The sequence below is a fragment of the Etheostoma spectabile genome, chromosome 21, assembly GCF_008692095.1.
Source record: "Etheostoma spectabile isolate EspeVRDwgs_2016 chromosome 21, UIUC_Espe_1.0, whole genome shotgun sequence".
Classification (NCBI taxonomy): domain Eukaryota; kingdom Metazoa; phylum Chordata; class Actinopteri; order Perciformes; family Percidae; genus Etheostoma; species Etheostoma spectabile.
Window position 1 is genome coordinate 18,657,694 of NC_045753.1, and position 19,812 is coordinate 18,677,505.

Consider the following 19,812-nt stretch of genomic DNA (forward strand, 5'->3'; position numbering starts at 1 on the left):
CACTTTCAAGAAAAAAAAAAAAAAACAGTGGCCTCCCCACGCAAACATCATATTCAAATACAGCAGTATCATTTAACCACAGTAAAGAGTGAGCTAGCTATGAGGAATTATCAATCAAGAGAAACAAAGAGAGATTAGATGTCAAGCTTTGGCCCTTCTTGAATCACCATAAAAGTAATAGCTATAATAATATTATAATTAAAACCACTTCAACAATAATGACAAAGAACACTGTAGCAAGTTGAAGATGTGTGTAAAGTACACTTCACAGGAGCTGTGCTTTTAGCAGCACAGAAGCCAGAACGCTAACATCACAATAACAAAATTCATTTTACACACACTTTGATCTTAGTTAGCTGTTGTTACTTTCATTCAAATGTAATTGCTTGGTATGTTTCCTAGTATTTACCACCAGGTTTGGTGCAATGCATTGTAATTAAATCTGCCAATCACACTAATTAAGACACAGATAATGTGTCGCTTTTTGTCTGAATATTGTCAAAAGAAAGATGCAGTAGTTATTGACTGCTCCCACAGAAATCAAATAAACAACAGAAAACAATACAGAAAACAGTACAAATAGTTACCTAGGTACAAGTAGATTTACCGATTGTTTCATGTTTCTCATTGTCACTATACAATTCTATTACTATGAAGAAAAAAAATACTATATATTGAGGTAAATGTCCTACGCAAAGGGGCTTTAACACTGGATTGGCTGTGTAATCAATACAATCTATAAGTGGTGTAATATTTGTGGTTTTAATTTCAGTGAGAGTGCAGGTAGGTCATCTTACTATCCGGCTCACCTTACGCTACCTCACTACTGTTGACCATATGTGGAACCACTGCAACCTATAGCAGTTTTTATAGTGCAGTAGTCTTAAGTCAAAGTGAGAGTTATGCCTGGAGTAATAATTTCTTAATTTCTTTTGAATGCAGTTGTTTAAATAGTTAGGATTTGTATTGCGATTACAATTATTAAATCTCTTTACCTTTTTGGACAAAAAACAACAACAGCGTATTTGCTGCAGAGCAGAAGATCCTAAGTTATGGAACTTTCCACTCTGCACTAGGCAACTTTCCTGCAGCCTTACTGCCAATAACTAGACTTTCCCATCCAAATGCACAAGCAGAAGTATCTGTAGGACTAAAGCCACTGTAGCCGGCCCTGATGCATGGTGTTTAAAGATGGCAGAATGCCGTAGTGAAAGGGACACCATTCGTCAACTGGAGGATCCGGGTTTAAGCTTCTGTGTTGGTAAGCATTCACCCTGCTTAAGTATCCTTGGGCAAGACACTGATCCCTGCCAGGTTTATGGTTGCTGCTGTGTAGCTGACCTTCTTGTGGAGGGTAAAAGTCAGCAAAGAGAATTTTGCTTGTGTAAATTCATCCCAATCATTAGTGTTATCTTATTTAAATTGTAATGTTAACTGTTACAATTATTTTGTACTCATCAGATTGGTAAACTTTCTGCATGAATATATTTGTGTAACACTAGCAGCCAAAATGCTTGATTAACATGAATGACAGAATGTGTGCCAAGTGTTGGCTTCCACCACTGTGCTGTGTCTGTTTAAGAGGATGCCAACCACTAAAATGCATTTCAAATCAGATGAAAACCACATAGAACAAATGCCAGGTTTCAATGTGTCTTGTTCTAGTCAGTGTAAGTTTTCTTTTGATAAAATGGATAGTATTACTTTTGTTCAAATGCATACAAAAAGTAAGAATGTGGCTTGTTAGAGTTGTCTAACCCTAACACCTTTGGTACATATAGCTTTCCAGGGTAAAATAAAAAAACAAACAAAACACAAAAAACACGGGTAAGTTAGGATAGTAGAGCTAAACTTGATGTATTCACTTTTTCCTGTTCAGAATGGCTTTTTAAAAAGACTTTTAAGAGCTCTACCCTGGCAAAAACAAATGAGCCCTAGGGAGGAGAGAGATGGAAAGGGGTGTGATGCATGAGGCCACTAGTATAAAGACTTCATGTGTGATTGAGCTAAAAGTTGAGGGAGGTCATTCTACTCCCTTATGAAATCTAGATTGAAAGCATTTGTGATCTTCTGATCTTCCTTAATCTCCGTGCTGCAACAGATGCCTGACCTCACTCAAAATGGCTGCCACATACCCACAGCACTGGTACAGTAATGAATGACAATAATGCTAGATTAGAGGGCTAGGTCGAGCAATAATAAAGAAAAGATTAGAAGTGAAACGCTCAGATGTCAGGAACAAATATTGCTTTGCTATCTTTTGTACATGATTTAAATAGGGTAAAAGTGGCTGAATGGTATTTTATGCCCCCAACATCAACCTATTAACATTTCTCATTTCTCCAAGGCTCTGGGGACACGTCTCTAAAACAGAATTTTTTAAAAAGGGGTGATCAAACAGATCAGATTTTGACAAACAAGGACTCAAACTTGAAAGATTCTGGTTAATTTTGGTTTAAGAAAATTTACGAATCTATTTTGCACCAGGATACGTTCCGTTAATAGAGATTGTGAGCATTAGAACATTTTATTCAGTATAATTGAGGCAGGACCAGGTATATTCTCACAATCAGTGAGGTTAGTCTTGGCTTTCCAGTTTTTAGAAAAGAGCTGATGTTTCAATTATCTTTAAATTTGCGAGGTCATAGGATTTCTCTTTGTAGGTTTTTGCTTTCTTATCAGGCTTTATACAAACATTCCTTCATTGGACCTGTTTAGGAAAGCATTCTGGGAGGGGTATATATCAGGGGTCAATACTTTGAATACATCTAAAGAATTTTAGATGTTGACTGTGTTGAGCTCACAGTGACCTTAAATGAGAGTGGGAGTTTAGACTGTCGAATTCACGGTGGGTGACTCAGAGAATAATCTGTTAACTTTGCTAGATGTCATCAAGCAGTCAGCCCCTCATCTGCATGATCCATAATTAATTATTCATGTCCTTTTTTAACACTGAAATGGTAGCACATCTCCCTCTGCTTTTGTCAGTTAAATCGACAATAAAGGCTAACATACTGTAAGCTTCCATCTCCCTTACGCATGTTATGGTGTAGTGATTATACTAAAGGAAATTACACAATTTGTATATAGTATGAACAGGAGGGTCAAATATTCACTGTCTTTATTGCACTTGTAACAAATTTCTTCAAAAATATGCCACAATTTGTGTATTTCCATCACACTTAAACGTGGTTTAATTTTTGCACTGAAGATAATCGGAAAAAACAAATTCTTACCTTGTTTTTCTGTATTCTTAACACCCTATCAACTATGTGAGTTGTGTCTGTGCTTACAAATGTGTTTGAACTAGAGCCCAACCGATTTTTAAGGCCGATACCGATATATTTGGGTATTTAAAAATCCGATATTCCGATATATCGACTGATAAATACTTTTTTTTTTAAAAAGCGTAACAAAACAAACAGATTTCCCTAACATTAGTTATATGTAGTTATTTATGAGTTCTCACTAAAATGATAATTTGTTTTATTGGTAGAACAGAAGAACATCAAAATATATTAAACTTTTGAAAAATAAAATGTATAAAAATACAAACTTAAGATATGAAACTGTGACGTTGTAGAGCGCCCTCTGGAGGACAAACTATGCAATGCCAACACTCATAATATGGTCGACCGTCCATTTTTATTTTACATTTTAAATATTCATTATTCAGACTAATTTATTTGTCATGATAATTGATTCTGATGAATGAATATTTAATAAAGAAAGTATCACCATTATAAATGCCCATACCGATAGTTTGGGAAATGCCTAATATGGGCTGTTAATATTGGCCCGCCGATATATCGGTCGGGCTCTAGTAAAACATGAACTGTAAAACATCTTTCTTTTTCTCTCTTTGTAGTCTGTGTTGTTATGTACAGTACTGTTCCAGATAATGAATCTATGCTGACTAACAATATAGTAAGCACCCTCCTACGGGAACTCCTTTATAATAAATTCCGTTTGTGTCTCAATGTTATTTGTCAGATTTACTCCCAATGCACAGTTACTATTCATACGATACAATCTAATAAAATGTGCATTTGTTAGAGAATAGGAGGAGAGCTGTTGTACTGCAAAACAAGCATATAATACCATGATATGAACGTCCTGTAATGTAAGCTGCATGCAGAGCAATATTGGAACAAGGCAGGGAGCTGTTTGCGTTGTGAAAACATGGATGTTGCATAATGCATGTGCAGCCATTGAAATACAGAATATTTTGCAAAACCAATTATCTTTTTAGGTTTACCTCATAGAGTGGGGGAAAGGTGTGAGTAGCAGTTTTTAAATTTTCTTTATTATCAATCAATCTGCTGATCATTTTCTTGATAAAGTGAGCCAAAAATGTTCCTTGCTAGCCCATCAGATCGCTTGTTTTGTCTAAGCAGGACTCCAAAACCTAAGGATATTTAGATTATCATAACTAAATACAAACACACGAAGCAGCACATTTTCACAATTCAGAAGCTGGAAGTGGGAATGTTCCTCTTGACTTTGTTAATTGTTCCGCTCAGATGCATCCATTTCATTCTGGTAAACAACAACTGCATTTATAACATTTGCAAAGGTGCATTATGACCAAAAACACAACATGAAGAAATAGAGCGTTTAACTAAGTTTTCTTAGATAGAAATTTGGTTTCTATGTTAGTTTTTATCTTGTGCTCTGCGTAACTGTTTCATTTCTGCACTTCAGTGAAAGTTCTTGGGTGGATTTACTGTTAACATTTCTGCTGCTTCATATAGAAACCATGCTATTTCTGTATTTTTCTGTTGAACTGCCCACACATTGGCTGGATGACTCAGAGACGCATTTAAATATAACACATGCATCTGTAAGATAATGATCAGTCAAACACTGGGAAAATGGATGTTTCCTACAGTGTTCGGATTATTAGTCTGGATCCTCTCGAGACCCAAATGTTTTGGATCTTTTTTGTTTAATAGGTTGTTTATTAGGTGATTTTCTTCGGCCATTAACAAGAATAGTTGGACAATTTTTTTTTGTGTTGTAATTTTAACTATACAATATTCTATTTCTAAATAACATGTTTATTTACTACATACTCAGACTCACTGATTTCCACTTGTATTACTACTGAAGTCCTATATTTCACTCCCTGCTAAAAGCCGAACACAAATGCTTTTAACATGAACCAAAGGGAATCCCAGCTCATGATTAATTAGAATGTCCTAAAAAGCAAGAAAAAAGGCCCTTTTAAGTGAAGTTTTAAATGTAGCAATGCTGCAATCATTCAAGGATTACTGCTACCATGTGTACAGTGTGCGGCAAAAGGCTGCCTGAGGTAAGATTAACTTGCAGGGTTATGTAATCCAGATGTTAGAAGATGTTCTCGCTGCTCTCCGTGTTGTCCCTTTTCTGTTAACAGCACTAAAATAACTTCATAAGCTTGTTTCATTTTCAGTTTCTTTTCATTTCCGTCCGGTCTTTGTCTGCTTCCTTGACTTTAACATTATCTAACAAGTGTATGAGTGTATGAGTGCATGTTTGTGTACGCAGATGTGTTCTTCATCCATCTGTGTATACAGGCTATGTATCTCATATAGATGCATTTTTCATACCCTCTGGATTATTAATTTGTGTCTCAGGTAAATCATAGTGAATTCTGTTTGAAATCTTGGTGGGGCTTTGCCAGCCATTTGCAAAGAGTTTATGAGAGGCACGTCTTACAGCTGGCACATCTGCCTATAGTGTGTCCTTCACAGTTTAAGAGCTGGCAGACCTGCAATGAAATGTAAGCAGAGATAAACAAAATAGCAATACTACTTTTTAGTGGACAATATATACAAACCTACACACAGTGTAAAGCGTACAATGCAAGCATATGCTGATTACCACATTTAATAGAAAATCTCCAATCAGCGCACACATAAACTCCAGTAGGTTAGATGGAAGGAAATTACTATGCAGAGCATAAAAATGCTCTTTGAGCATACCCCTCACAGCTTTTCACCACTACTTAAAGAACTCCTAACCCTTTCTCTCTTGACACACACGCATACACATACACAACATAATCTATAATGTAGTTGTGGCAAAGCGGGTGATGGAGGGAATGTGAATAGGCAGCAGGAGCGGATACACATCCAGCATCTTAGAGCCCGGCCTGGTCAAAATGTCTGCAGGTCAGAAGGTTAGATAGACAAAAATCAAAGGTGGTGTGAGAAGAAGGCATCTAGAGGCCCTTGTGGGTCCCTATGTATTTAAAGCTCACAGTTAGAGACCTGTTCATGCCTACTACAGTGTCTTAAGACATTATTATGGCACATGTGCTTAATTTAATACCATATTATCTAGCAGACTTCCGGTTAACAGTAACCTGGATTCCTTTGGGATTGTATGTGGAGTAGTAGGCATGGCAGGCTGCTTTTGATGTATACGTATACCATATGTATAGGTCTGAGACAAAAGGGATAATGTAGCGCGAGGTGGTCGTTATAGCGAATACAGGGCGATCAGGACCGCGACTTGAAGTGGAAGGGTCTTGAATCACCGTGTGTGTGTGTGTGTGTGTGTGTGTGTGTGTGTGTGTGTGTGTGTGTGTGTGTGTGTGTGTGTGTGTGTGTGTGTGTGTGTCAGTGTGTTGTGTGCCTGTTTGAAACCCTGCTGAAAATAAAAATAGGCATGTGAGGTGTTAAATACAGTCATCACACTAGCAAAGAAATGATTTGGGTGTTAATTAGTACTGGCTTCACTTTTGCAGGCATATTGACTGTATTTTCCCACAGAAAACAGATATATCATGCTATGAGATGTTTTAGCCTGTTAGCATTTTAGGATACTGTGTGAGTTTTGCAAACTTGTTAATAAAGTTTAAAATGATAATGTTTAATGACTCAAATAAGAAAGTCCTGGCACCCAAAGTAAGATGCATTCTTTTGCAAATGTAACCCGCACATTTGAAAATGTGTTTTAATGATTCAAAAATACAACACAAACACAATTGTTGCACATATGGTATGACATTGTCTCGAAAGTTGAACTCATGTTACAGCCTCAATTATGTCCAGCTTTGGACCACTACTGTACATCATGCCGGTGAGTACATACCAATCATGGTACTACGTGGGGATCTTCCTAGCCAGATTCTGGCAAGAAATCACCATCTCATGTAGAACGAGTGGTTGAAAACAATTAAGGGAGAGTTACTTTTCAGATGGTCTAACTAACAATTTCTGCTGTAAATGTTGGATCTAGCAGTTAGCGCTGCAAAGTAGCTGTGTGTTGGAGTGGCCTCTTGGGACCCCATCTCTCCAGGTTAAGAGAGAAGAGTCAATATAAAGTAATCAGAAAGTGTCATGCACTCCGGTTTGCCTGTTGGCAAGCCTAAATGAATGTTGAGTCTGGTTAGTGTTGGTTGGAGGCTGCATCGTTTGTCAGTGAAGCACTGAAGGGGCAGCATGTCTCAGGCCTTTTACAAGCATCATTGACTGGTTTGTAATCAAAGAGCTTATTCTGTTATTTTGTTTCTGTTTGAACTGTATTTCAAGAGAGCCTCTCTGAACTAATCTCACTGGTCAAATCTGTCATCATTTGTCTGATGGAATGGTGTTGCTAACATGTAGTCTATCAAACTGTGAATGTGTTGCTGAATGCAATGTGTAGATCATTGTCTTTAAGGGCTGAGGTATTATTCAACCATATTTGTTCATTCAAGGACTGCAGCTCAGTTCTCAGTCCCTGCAGAAACTCGTGTTCTGGAGCTTTACACAAGAACCGATCGATATATCTTGCTGTCAATCAACAAATCTATAGCCTTGGCCCGTATAATAAGCTATCATGCCTTGTTGTAATGGCCAAGAGACATCTGCATGTATCTTTTGGTTGTTTCCCATCCTGAGTTAAAGTTACTTTGACTTTTAGTTGTTTCACTTCCTTAATTTTCAGTCATTCTTTAGTAGTTACGAGAAAGCCATATTCATTGTCAGTTACACAACACGTCACAGAGACAAACAACAGCTTTCACTGGTGAGCTGTGTTTTTTTTGTTGCTGTAGTGAGCTCTCACAATTTGTTTTATAATTCACAAGAATTATGCTAAAATGCATTTCTAACAAATCTTTGTAGGCAAACCTAAAGTCATATGTCTGTAATCCATCATAGATCTTAAATGCAATCATTCATTTTAAACAAAATTCAATCATTTAAAAAAATATGTCTTGTTCTGAAAAAGCAAATGGAAATATGATAAAGTTTTTGGTTAGGGACTGAAAGGGTTTATGTTGCACGTTAATTCAGATTTTAATGTCTTTAAACTTTATTTTCTACTGCAAGGTTGTAATAAAAGAACATCTACACAGTTCAACTTAAGGATCTTCATTCAATGTTAAAGAGAGGGACAGAAGTGGTGCAAATTTAGACCAAACATAGATTCTGTTTTATTCTATTCTAGATTTTCTTTTATTATATTTCAATCCCATTAGTTTCCCATCTGAGGTAAAGGGTTTTGTATCAAGTCCAGTGCACAGTAAGCACAACGATATTTTTTGCAGTGCATCCCATGTTAAGCATTTCAGTTGAGTGCTCTTTAAAGCCTCAGCTGTAATCTCCTTGGTGTGGATAAAGATTAATGTGATATGGTTTGGGGTAAAATTTCCTATCTTTTGCATTGACTGAAAATTTAAGGACAGTGGGAGTGCGAGGGGGGAAAAAAAGGGAATTCGGCTCCCTCCAAGTCACAATTCTGTGATGCTTCATAAGTTAATTTAAAAGGCAGGAAATCAGCCTGGCCCAGGGTTAAGTTTTGGAAGGAGTCAAGTTTAGAAATAGTAAAACCTACCCAAATGTCAAATGAGGTTCTCTAGAAGTACCATCAACTTTCAGCCAGTTGACTACATTTTCAAAAATACTGTTCCCTTGCCTCTGTCCAGCCAATCAGAATATTCTATCCTGTACCGTAGTGGACACCATCCTACCTCCACCGTCACCTCTAGGTGTCCAAAAACAACAAGGAGGTAAAATAAGAATTTGTGTTTTTCTGAGACAGCTAGCAGGTGGAGGGAGAGGACTGTGTGTTGACAGGCTTGTAGTGTGGTGTTCTGTCTGTTGGACACACATCAGAACTGTTAAGGAGCCATGGAAATCCAAACAAGAAGAGAGCATAGGGAATTGCACGAAGTAAAGAAATGTAAAGGATACTCAGACTACAATTCAGGACTTTATTTCCTATCTACAACTGCTGTTTTTTTTTTTTTTAATAAAGTATAAAGTGTAGCTATTTTCTGTTTCTTCTCTTTATCTTAAAATGGACTGTTAGGGCGGAAACAATCAGGTCAAACAGTACAAACTGCAAGGGAGTTGAAACAGTTCTAAAGATGATTATTTAAATACACAAGAGAGGCAACTTTATGAATTCAGGGTGACCGGTTCATTCTTAGTGCTGCTTTGGTGAAAGTCCTATCAGCAGACTCTTTCAGCCGAGACCGGATAGCCAGCAATCCATTGTGGGAGGATCTGAGGGGCCCTGAAGTGCTGCGGGGGAATAGAGTTTGCTATGGGGGGAAGTTTTCAGAGACCATGCAGAGGCGTGAAGACAAATAAGAGAGTTTGAAACTAGGGTAAAGAGGCTAGTATTGGTGTAATGTGGTGCTTATTTTTTATTTAAACGATAATAAACACCTGATTCGTTTGAAAGTAGAGAAAAACTGCAGTAGCCTGGAGGACAGTAATGGGATAAAAGCCCGACAGGGGCTGATTTGGGAGATAATCCTCAATTGGGAAAAAGCAAGATTTCACAACTGAGCTGATCTGTTTGTCAAACTTCGGAGCATAAATGTCACCCAAAGGTGTTTGCCATGTAGCCTGACATCAGTGGATAACGGAGCCAAGCTCTGGGCAGTGAACTGCGAGGCCAAACAATATTCTGTAGAAAGTTGTCTTTTAATCCAACTTTTAATGTTGTGTTAATAATACGCTTCAAAGGCGTACACCCTTTGGTCTGTGTGGGTCATAATAAAAGTTCATTGGATAGATTGGACCGAGTAATCTGTACATTTTTTTTATTTTGATTGATTGATTGATATATTTGTTTTCTACAGGTAAATAAAATAAAACATCAGAAAAAAATAGTAATAAAAACCAAGTAAACTACAAAATAAAACTCCATTATTTCCAGTACGTAAAAACCTCTATTTACACATGCAAAAAGGAGTAGGGAGAAGTAAAACATATGTACTCATACCCTACAAAATAAAAAATAATATATAATAAAAATAATATTTTGAATCAAATGGTGCCCTTACCCGGGTAACTGTTATGGTTATTTTATTTTATATTATTTTAATTAAATGACACATTGGTAAACACAATTAGGGTCTAGGTGACCGTAATTAAATCAGGAGGAAACTTAAGTGCTAGTAAGATCTTTTAGTCCTTGTATCTCATGCATTCAGGGTGATACAACCTGGCCTGTGAACTGTTCTCTGTACATCATGAATTCTGTACAGTGCAAATGTTTACCCAGTTGTGACTCTAGCTTAGCAGAAATAAGCAGCACTTTCAGACGTAATTGCATGAAATGAAAAGCTGCCAAGTGGCAGGTCTTTCACATCAGTGTGGTGTGATTGAGAGGGAGGGAGGAATCTTCTGAGCGCAGCTGGAGTCTGGGTGTATGCAGCCTGCGGCTGTAGCTGGTTGTGTAGGTTGTGTATTTGCACATTTGTGTTATGTCTGGGTATATTACTGAATATTACTTTTGTTGGTACTGCCGCGGGTCTGTGGTTACATGTTTGTGGCTTTGATTGCGTTGCCGTGCACACACATTAACAGTGAGTGTATTGTACATACATGTGGGATGAGTGCAAAAATGTGTGTCCTCAGGGTAAATTCAATGGGGCATGATAATGAACATATACAGTAATGTTATTGAGGATGAAGGTGAAAGCTCCATCCAGCAGATCTTAATAACATCTCAGTCAGTGCTGATGTGCTTGGGTGAATACTGCTGGCGTAGCAGGTATTGGCTGAAGTTGGCATGGTAATGTGGCTTGGGGGTGTATAGCCCATTTCACTTAAAATAGCATGTGACCAAATGTCTCAAATGTTTGAACTTTGTCTCTTAACTCTATCACAAGTATTTTTTATTTGATGAGAGTTGAGCCTTATATATTGATAATACCAAAGTCTGGAAGGTACAAAGGCACATTAGTAATATACCCGGGACTTTACCCTCCCTGAATAAGGTAGTTGGTTCATTTCAAATGCTGGTGAGCTGGGAGGTTTCACAAGCTGCGAGCCAAACGCAATTCAAAGTGTGAGTGTGAGAATGATCTTAAGTCACACCATAACTTCGGAGCTGGTCAATTACTTAGAACTTCAGAAATAACTTCTGCCTGCACCACAGGCTGGTTCTACCACATCATCAGTGGGCCACTCTGCATCGTTTAACTCCCGGGCTGAAAGTGAGTCCCACTCCGCCCCTGGGTGTACAGCTGAAGCTTATTACCAAAATGTCCAACAGCACTTTACAAAAAGAATCTCCTCTATATATATTCGCTTTTTGGTTTTACTTCACAGGCACACATACAGACTTAAGACTTCCTGTAACCATAGAAACAGAGAAGATGAGATAAGTATAGTATGTAAAGAATTAATGACTCACAGATAAGGAAAATAACATTTTAGACTTATTTAAAAAAAGAATGTGGTGAAATGACATTTATATTTTGTTGCAAGACAAATGGTGAAAGTTAAGGAGCTGTGTTAAACAAATCAGGACGTCTGTTTGCTCTATTTGCTGTGCATATTGAAACATTCCATTTTAAAAATCCATTTACATTTTTTACAGTACACGTTTTTTTGTATACCACAATGTTTTTCCTGGTAAAGGCACATTCTTCAGTTTACAAACCTCAATGTCATCACATCTTTATGTACACCAGAGGATTTTCCGCATCCATCGCTGCATGTAACCTATCCAGCTGGCCATTTTAAAATTTAACGAAACACACAAGTATAAAAAACACTTACCACGATTTCTCGTTTGAATGCACTCTGCACATCTGCATGCTCACTCACAAAAACTGCAAACTTGAACCCACTTTGCTTGCAAAGGTGAAAAACAAACCTTGAAGCTCAAGCTCTCCTGTAAATACAAGTTGAATTTTTGCCCACACTCAGTAGGGAAACGCAGAGGCCATCTCATAAATTGTTAAGGTGGGTAAATTAGGGAGTAGACTCATTACCTGCTTTGTAGAGTAGCATAGACAGTGCCTGGAGCAAGAGCCGTAAACACGCCATTACTAAAACACTGCAGTCTACTGCTGCACTTTGTCCCAACACTCTTATGAGATCCTTGCTGGCTTTCTCGCTGATCCCCTGTCAGCTTCATTCATAAAATCTTTCTAGGACATTATTCTCTCCTGTGCCAGTTTATTTTGACGACTTGACCATTTAAAATCTTTCACGACACGCAGGTATTGATATTTTCTTTATAAATACACTGCACAGTGTCTCAGGAAAAGAGAAATCCTCTTAAAGGTATAGCCATTTTGGAATTTTTTGTTTGTTTTCTTGCAAGTTTTTAGTTTATTTATTTTTTCTGGCCATCAGTAACCCACAACAGTCAATACACTAACATTCAAAAAATAATATTATTGATTTTACTTCCACAAACAAAATAAAAAATTAACAGACAAGAAAACAAAAAAAAACATATATATATATATATATATATATATATATATATATACACAGTATATAAAATGATTTTATTGGGGGTTTTGATAGCTGCTTTCCCCTGTTTCAAGTCTTTATGATAAATTTAAAAAAATTAAACTTTAATTCAAATTTACTGTAGAGATATGAGTGTAGGATCAATCTTTTCTAACTCTCGGCAAAAAACAAATATGCTTATTGTCCTGAATGTCAAACTAGTCCTTAAATAGTTTTCAAACACATAAATTGGTAAAAATCTAGGGTTATTTTAAAAACAGGAAACAGGAAAGCAAAACCTGTCAGGAGTTGTAAATAATAGATCCTGATTAACGCACGTTATGTGCCCACTGACTGGACACATTCCAACGACGGTAGCCTCAAATGCTGCACATTTGTAGAAAAACTTTTTTCAGGATCAAGAATAAATAAAGAATAAACATAAAAAATTCTGTGTATAGCCCTTAGGTATCATTACAAGTAGCCATTTACAAGTCTCAAGTAGCTTCCCTTCGCCCACATTGTGAATAAAGTAAATAAATGCATGGAGATTACAGAGCCAGACTCTGAAGAACAAGGAAAAACATTTAAAGCATGATGTGATGGCTGAAGTTAGGGCTGCACGATTATGGCCAAAATGATAATCGCGGAATTATTTGATCAAAATTTTGATCGCGATTATTCTCACGATATTTGTTGATTTTAACCAAAACAAATTTTATTGTACATAGGCTTTTATAATGCGAGAGGGAGTGTGATGGACGCTACTCACAGGAGACGGCTGACTCATTATGAACGGTCCAGCACGGGTCGAACGGCGGATACACACGTCGTGTGTATTAAAAGTCTGTATCTTCACTGCGCTGCATTTTTATGAACTATGATATTCTGGCCATGGGTCACCTCTCTGGTCTGGTCCAGGCTTCGGTACAGCCATCCGTCTCCCACGCTGTGACTCTACCAATGAAGATAGCTGCATTCAAAAACTTCTTCTGTGTTCTTGCCGTAGCGGCCGCGATAACAGTTACCCGCGGAAACACTGGTACAAATACAGGTTTGCCCCCTCATACTTAACAATATACAGCTGTGTTAATGAAAAATTAAAACTGTAGACTACATCAGAAGTGTGGACCGGCGCCGCTGTGTGGGGGGGGCGCGGAGAGTAAGAGGAGAGAGAGTAGGACGAGAGAGAGAGAGAAGATCCAAACAGGCACGGCTTTACAGACGAAATGGGTCATGTACGCAAAATTAAACGTATCCATATAAACAGCATTGCAGCGGATGCGAGGACATTAGCGCCGGTGCGTCCTAGAGGAGCTAACAGCTAAACGACGCTAAGCTAACAGCTAACAGACGCTGACTAGCACTGGGTCACTGCTGTTGTCTGAAAAAAAAAACAAGGGACAAAGTGTTGCGTTACTGGTAAACTGGTAAACCTTGAGACTGAGTATTACCGACTGCTATCTGTTGAGTTTCCTCCCGTTACTCTGTCCTTGTGACTGTCTACATCTAGAAACTTAGCTGCACGGGGTGCAGTGAACTACTCTGACTGGCTCATGAGCAGACGGCTTTATGGAGCGGGAGATTGGCTTTGCAAAAAACCCGGAGCGTTCTATGAAATGACGTTTATAAAAATAAATCGCTTGATCACGCAAATTTGAATGTGGGAAGTCCAAATCGTGATCGCGATTAAAATTCGATTAATTGTGCAGCCCTAGCTGAAGTTAAAACATAAAACTTATATTTGGAAGTTAACCAATTTTAGATAATTTATGTTTGTATACAATTGTATTTGAATACTTTTTCTGTCTAGTCCATGCCACCTGTGCATAATGTGGAATGTTTTTCTGGGCCTTTATGCAATTTTGAAGGCTGCCAAAAGGGTCGATGTAAATTCAATATCATTATGCACCACAGAAGATAATATAGGGCGGGAGAGGGCCATGCCAGTGCTTCTTAAAATGTAGAGCATGCACAGTATTACCATTACAAGATCTCTTTACTTGTTTCATAGGCTACCACACCGTTAACACACTTGGCATGCAGAACAGAGAAGGAAATCCGGTTGAATCCAGCTGAAATATTTTGACTAAAGGTCTCTAACAGTGGGCTTATTTCCCTTATTTACAATATATAAACACACATTTTCACATTGTGTTAGGTTACTTGTGAGCTTAAATCTAATTTCAAAACTAAAGTCTAACCCCTTGGAATGAGAACATTGAAGAAAAATATGTGTAGCTGTACAGTTTAACTAGCTGAATAATGATTGTGAATGCTTGGCTGCATGTGCGCACTCTTCATCTGATTAAACCTGTCCACTTTAATTACAGCAGTCATTGATTTAAGGACTGTTACTACATTTTTCATCAGGTGATGAAAAAGTTAATAACCTGTCTTTAGTTATGCTCGGTTACTGACCAGGTCAGAAACCTATATTCAGGATTAGTTATGCTTTGTTGCAGAGAGGACTGGGATACGTCTCCAACTGTTAGACACAAAACACATCGTAGTGACTCTTTCACAGTGCACAGCAGGAGGACAAAGGCTGTTTATTTGTTCCAAAATGATTGTGAAATGTCCATCCTTTTTAAATGCAAGACAGGAGCGGCATCTCAGATCAGATATAGAGTATGCTTAAGAGGATTCAAGAAATGATGTTGAGCCGATCCCAGAAGGATTGGCCTGACAGTTTCACAGTTTTTCACAGAAGATTAGCAGCTTTGAAAATTACCCTGTGGCATGCAAATTGTTTTTTTTTCTAACCAAGGTCATCCTCAGTTGCAGGATGAGTGACAGAATGTTTTGGCATCTTATACTAACAGTAAATGCAGAAACTATGTAGCCTAGATACTTTTCCTATAGTTTGTGAAATGGATTGTAGAATAAAGCTCTCTGCATCTTTGGATATCAATAGGGCAATCCAGCAGCCTTTTTGTGATCTTTGGTTTCCAATCATGCCTTGAAGAGACCACAACAATACACAAATGTTTCAAAAATGAGTTTAACATAATCTCAATTGTAGTTTGTGTGGAACAAGACTGAGCTTGAGCAGAAAACAATCTCTCAATGATTTTCAGGAAGGTAGTCTCTATGAATTGCAAATAATTGCTTACTTGTGCAGATCCAGATCTAAAATGTGTTGTGAAATCACCTGCGCTACGTTTAAGTACCAAGTTTCACTCAGTGTTTTGCTATAGGGGGTGATGCAGTAGTTAGAGCTGATTTAATGCTGTGTGATGTCTCGGGTGTTCTGTGGAGGTTCTGCTTTATTTCTGGCATCGGTATTAAATGCTTGAAATGCTTAAATGTTTAAATCCCTTTATTTGTTTTTAACTATAAGGCTGACATTGTTAATATTTTTATATAAATGAAACATATAATTCATATTTTTAATATAGCATTCATTATTCTAGATGAATGCACATATACACTGAACAGAAACACCCACAGAATGACCTTTCTCCAAACCCAAACTGGCACACATACCAATTTCTTTATCAGGTTATGAGCCTCTGGAGCAAAATACCGCTTCATTAACGGGATACTTCTTTAGCTTTAATCAGTTCAGACCTAGTCAGAGATCCTTGAATGCTGTTTCCTTGCCTTGATATCAGTAGTTCTGTTGCAAAGCACTAATCCTGTTAATGCGTGCAATAAATGAATAGCTTAAAGAGTGGGATTGCTGTGGGTTTTGGAGAGAAAATAAAAAAAACAAGGGTTTTCTTTTTGAAGCTCTCATCCAAATCACCCAAACACAGAAGAGAGAGAGAGAGAGAGATGGGATTTTAGTGAAAATGTTTATAGTTAAAAACTATTAATATTTCAGTAATCCTTAAATTAGTTTATTTCTTGCACACTGCTCGCCTTTGCAGAGGCCTTTCATATAGAGATAGAAATGTTCTCTTTGAGAATAAATCAATTAGAGCCCTTTGATAAAAAGTGGTTGATATCATTTTTAATTCTATAATGCCTCCTGCCTCTTGGCTCTTGCCTCTTCCAGTACCGTCAAAAAGGTAGTGGAAATTCAAGTAAGCCCCTGGAAAAAAAACATCATTGTGATGAAAGGAGGGGTTATGTTCTCTTCTTACTTGTCTGGATGAGACCGGATGAAGTGACAGTCCTCAAAATAAATTCTTCAAATTGCGGTTTCATCATACTGTACGATAAGCACTTTCCACAACGGTTCAAATGTCATTAGAATTTCAAATTTGATGGCGTTGTTTTGTAAGTGCACCGCACCAAACGTGGTATATTTAACATACAATGGTGGTGGTGATAAATGCCAGTGAATGTCTTAACACTTCCACATTTTCAGATAATCAGATGTGAGGTTTCAGCTCATTACATGGAAGTCGATGTAACAGAGCAGTGTGTAGCTGTTGTAGGTTGTATTTCTTTCGTCATCTTCGTATGCCCTGAACAATTCTCTTGACAGCAGGTGTAATCATTGGCAATTGAGCTCGCATGGTTTCTGGTTATTTGTAGCACTTTGCACTCCCATGCAAAATAAACACTCATAGGTCTCTCTCTCAACATGTCACATCCGCTATTTATGTTTGCCTCGCACAGCTATTACCAGTGAAGATATAACAAATGCGGGCAGCTGATGTCATGTTGGGTATCAGTGATGCTGGGACAATGAAAAGCCAAAGCAGTGCTGCATCTCTTTGGCTCAGACACAAGGATAAGAGACGATGTGTAATGATGCTCCAAAATAAAGGAGTGAAAGTAAGCTTTCGTCTCTCAGTGCTGTGGCCACATTACCTTCTGTGACTCATTTCTCTCTCCAGCTTTTTATTTATTTGACCTGCGGCTAGAGTCACGCTGGTAATCCCGATCGTCTTTTAAGCGATCACATGCAGCCTGATAGGTAGGATTAAGGATTTTCTTTTCTTTTGTACGTGAATGAAAAATATCCAAAGCTGTGCAAAACACGGTGACCCTCTGCTAGTGTCTCCCCCCGCCCGTTTAATGCACCATTTTTCATTTTACATTTAAAATATTTTTGACTTCATCGCGTGGAAACGTTAAGTTAACCCCCTTATTTAATACTAAAGACAATCGTCTAAAAATTTAAGTCTTCTATCTTTCACAGTGGGGGTTTCAAAGCACTGTCCTGCTTTTTATTCATAGAGTTGTTAAACATAGGATTCACAGTGGAAGACCTAGTAAACCCAGTCTTCCACAGTTGGCCACTGGGCAGCTCCAGTGAAGTGGCTGGAGGTTAAATGGTTCACTGAAGGGCTTATCAATGTTGTTGAGGCATGCAAGAGTATAACGGATCCATTGCATGAATCCATTTCCGGGTGGTATGTATCCCATCAGCTTGTTTAGTTATCTGATGATTCGATTATTCAAAAAAGAGCAAAATACTGTATTTGGGTAATACAAAAACATGTTTGCCACGGGCAATGAGTCACTGGTGTGCACTTTCAAATGTATAAAATACTCAAATAATGTTTGAAAAGTAAGTATTGAAATAAACATTATATTTATTTCTGCTTGGTTGAGAAAAAACAGCCTTGTAATTCTAAGTTGGTGAACTTGAAAGCTGCCATTTCATGTCTTATAGCAATGCCCGCACAGTAGAGGTCAGAAATTATCAGAATAACTAGGCATTGCTTCAGGTAAAATATTTCCCAGAACAACAATAAACTGAATTTGAGATTGTGAAATGCATTTAAATGAGTTTTAAGTTACAGGCATTGATAATGTACAGTAATTGTTCCATTCATTTGATGCAGATAAAGAAAGTTGTGAACAAATGACATTTTTAGGCAGTACAGTTGCATAGGTAGGAGAACAGAGAGGGACAAAAGTGCGGACTTGGCTCAGGAAAAGTACTGGCTTGTCCTACGGTGCTGCAGCTGCCAGGTTGGGTTCCACTATGCTGGATGGAGTAGCCCTCCTCTTACAATTGGATGGTAATGAGAGTGACTGACGGGGATGCTTGGAGAGGCTGCCAAAAATAATGTTTTGTGTTTCTCTTGCTCGCTTTGCCTCTATGTTGTGCTGTCCTTTGGTGTACCTCATGTCTGCCACTCCTTATTTAAATTAAGAGTCAGACAAAATGTAGGAAATTTAAATTGTAAGATTAAAATTTGTGTTTGCTGCAGGGAAATGTAGTCATTGTAGCAGCCAATTTTGACACAACAAATAGAGCATATGTCTGAAATATAATAATTTACTGTTTTTACACCACTGAACAGAGAAGCTAGGAAGAATACATGTGCATTGTTCATGTATATATAAACATGATCAGATTCACAGAGCAGAAACACAAATGCATGATGTGACCTTCTGCTCTCATGTGATTTACGGGTTTAAAGCTGTCTGTGAAAGTCATGAGAATGAAGGAATGGGAGGCATGACTGCAGCCATGATGGCGCCTGGTTACAGTAGTTGTAATCCTGTGATTACAGTGTGTGCAATAATACACAGCACATCTGCATGAGTTGAATGCACAACGGTAACAATGAGAGCAATGGCTTATGAAAGGGATATTGTTTTAAACTAGGGCTGGGATGATTCAGCGACATAGTCGACAGCAGCAAAACACTGAGTTCTGCTCGCCAATGCTTCTCCAGCTTCTCCCGTAGCTCACGCGTATACAGGATGTCCTGCACTGACTTGAGTATGAGGTAGACTGTGTCTACCCCGTCTGTAGCACCGTCTTTGATAATTGCACAACCAGGCCAAATTGTTTCAGATATCTCAATCTCACGAGTCCTTTAAAATGGCCGTTATAACTGGCCACGTATTAAAGAATTGTCAGGTTTAAATCGGTCTTTTTTTTCTTTTTTTTTTTACTGTTTTTTCATTTGTGTATTCCTCCTGAAAGTGACTTGAACCGTTAATTTGTTTTATTGTTGGATTTATTTGGTATGTCTAGGTTCATTTGTTTTTTTTACTGTAAGATTAAAGGGAGAAGAGCTTGGATGTTAAACAAGAACTTATTCATTTTTTTAGCTACTATAAAAACTATAACTACTACTATACTTTAAGTTTTTATTTTTGTAATCCTCCTTATTTTGTTGTTGGATTGACAGCCTACCTCTGACTTCAGGTTGCAGTACAAATTCATATGACTTGAACAGTTCAGTGTTAAACAATTTTAATAAATAGAGAT

General features: G+C 37.8%; 1 protein-coding gene and 1 long non-coding RNA gene across 3 annotated transcripts in view; both read left to right on the forward strand.

The window, feature by feature from the left end:
* LOC116671092 (uncharacterized) overlaps nt 1-1,512 on the forward strand; it is a 20,082-nt gene extending 18,570 nt beyond the window's left edge. Inside the window, exon 3 of the long non-coding RNA XR_004327193.1 lies at nt 1,503-1,512. This is a non-coding gene — a long non-coding RNA (uncharacterized LOC116671092). The remainder of the gene's footprint in view (nt 1-1,502) is intronic.
* Nucleotides 1-19,812, forward strand: part of nrg3b (neuregulin 3b) — a gene marked incomplete at its 5' end in the record, with an annotated part of 215,288 nt that overhangs the window by 41,813 nt on the left and 153,663 nt on the right.